The following is a 2,604-nucleotide window of genomic DNA, read 5'->3' on the forward strand; positions in this document are numbered from 1 at the left end:
AGCCCCATGCTCAGATAGAGCTGTCGAGGCATGTGGCTTTGAATGTGCTTCAGGGGAGCGGCATGTCCCAGCCTTGTGCCCCAATCTGCCAATGGGGCAGCTAGCAGTGAGCCCCTGGCTTGGCTGAGAATCCCTTGGCCAGCTGGGGGATCAGTGATAGCTGCCTCACTGGCTGATCTGGGTAGGGGGCTGGGACTTTCCCCACCCCAAAAGATGTTTCCAAGTCTCCTGAAACTGATCTGGAGCTGGGAGCAACCTGGTGCCAGGTGATATCTACCTTCTGGCACCCTGCCTCCTGCCATGCCCTGGGATATACCTGGGGGAGAGCAGGGAGAGAGAAAACATGCTCCCAAATGCCTGCACCTGTAGATACCTGCCAGGCTGGGTATATTCTCAGTAATTTACTGTGGAGTAAATCCATCCAGCAGCATTTGCATGTGTACACTCATCCAGTGCAACCTGCCTGGTTTCCTTCCAGATCACCTTGCCACCTGCTTCTTTGGTGCTCCATATGGAGAACCCAGAAAAACTGAGATATAAGGGGGTGCCCACCTGGTGGAAATCGTGTAGTCTGGGCTCTGAAGGCTTCCAGGTTATTTCATGGCATCTTTAGGGGCTTACCATGGGCCTGGGGTTCCCAGGATTTCCAGGCATTGATACAAGATGCTGAGGAATTTCATTTATGTAAGAAATATTCAGGTGTGAGCTTTTTCCCCCTGACCTGGTGGTTTGAACCAAAAATGAAATTTCTAATAATGGAACAAGTCTGACTCTTACATTTTTTTTTTTTACAAGTTGCATGCAAAGAAGTAAAATAAATTGTCTAAAATAGTGCCTGTACCCCCATTTTGTCTATGAGTTTTGCAGAATCCAGCTGCGCAGCAACTACAAGCATGGAGAAAGTCTCAACTTCATATATCTGGAGGCATTTTCTGCCCCTGAAGATTTCACCAGTGTAAACTTGTTGACAGTCAGGTCCTTTGATATATAGGTTAGCGCACAAGGAGCATGATAGGGACAATGAGGGCCCTGGAAGCTCACACATGAGGAAAGGTTGCCAGGCCTGCTCAGAGGGCAGTAGTCGCTCACACTTACCCTGGGCATCGTAGAATCTGAGTCCTATCATCAAAAGCAGGCACAGCACCTGGGCCCCCAGGTGACTGTCACTGCTGCTGCTGCCTTTCCCAACCCTTCCCTACTAGCAGGCAGCCCCTGTGCCTGTGCAGCCCACATCCCCTCCCTGCAATGCTCTGAGCAGTATGTTCTGCTACAGTTAAGCAGAACAGCTCATCCCCTCAACCCTTCCAGCACTCCTGAGGCCAGCATGAGGTGCCAAGTGGGTAGTAGCAGGCATGTAAAAAACTTCAGGACACAGCCTCAACACAAGAGGCTGACCTTACCCCCTGAGTTGAACACCATGGAAAAGCAGGGAGCAGGTCATTTTTTTAACAGCCCATCTCAGCGCTGGTGTGCTTTCCTTTCACAAGGGAATGGCATCTTGCATATGTTTTGAATCTGGGCCTTACACACACACATGCACACACACATGCACACACACACCTTCTTGGGCGTAAGAGTGAAGTGTGCTGCCCATTTTAATTTTTAAAAAGTGTGCACCTGGAATCAAAAGTTTGGGAATCACTGCCCTAGTGACACAGACTTACAGGCTAGAGGACAGAGCTGAATCATCCGCCCAGACCCACATCCCCTTTCTGGAGTTGTATGACAATCCAGTCCAGAATGGGTAGTAGTATGCACCACTTCCAGGATGTTCAGAGTATTGAAAAGATGTTGCAGTTATGAAATCCTGCAGCAGAAAAGATCAGAAGGAGTGGAAGTGAGTTCTCTCAGCCATGTGGAGAGCACCAGCAGAGCACTATGGTATAACCACAAGCCTCAGTGCAGAGTTACCTGCAGTAGAAAACTTGGTAGCCTGTGTGGCAGGCCAGTAGGGGGCGCTCCTGCGTTGAGCCGCCCACCTCCCTGTGCCCGACCATCTTCCAGGCTCCGAGTGCCTCCCGTGGGGTGCCTCCCGTCCGGCCGACCCCTTCCCTGGAGCACACCCGCTAGCCTGGGGTTCCCGCTGCCACCATCCAAGGCTCTGGACTCACTTCTGGCTCTGTGCACCTTGGAAAACACAGGCCTGATCGTCCAATGGGTGCTAGACCCAGTACAAGCACTTGGGGCACTTCCCCAAGTCAGGGGCTTATTAGGAAGCCTCCCTTAGTCCACAGACCTCAGGGGCCTCCTTGGCATAATTTAGTCCCACCCCTCAATAAGTCTCCACACCGGTCACAAAGGAGAACTTTATTGATTACAGGGGTAGGGCAGAAACAGGGTAAAAGGTAGAGCAATATCATAGAAATCTTACAGGAATATCAAAGGAATCCCATAGAGCAAACCAGGGTGGCTGAGGTAGCCGTTTCAACACGCATCTGAGTTACTGAAGCTAAATATCTGATCGGATCTCTAGTAGGTTACTCACTCGCATCATCCAGAGGTGCTTGTTGTTTCCTCTGGAGGCAGGGCACTCTTGCAGCATGCGGTGATGAGGAGAGAGCCAGGTTCAGATTCACCTGGATGACCGCATGGATAATGGCTGCC

The sequence above is a fragment of the Alligator sinensis genome, unplaced genomic scaffold (assembly GCF_000455745.1).
Source record: "Alligator sinensis unplaced genomic scaffold, ASM45574v1 scaffold770_1, whole genome shotgun sequence".
Classification (NCBI taxonomy): domain Eukaryota; kingdom Metazoa; phylum Chordata; order Crocodylia; family Alligatoridae; genus Alligator; species Alligator sinensis.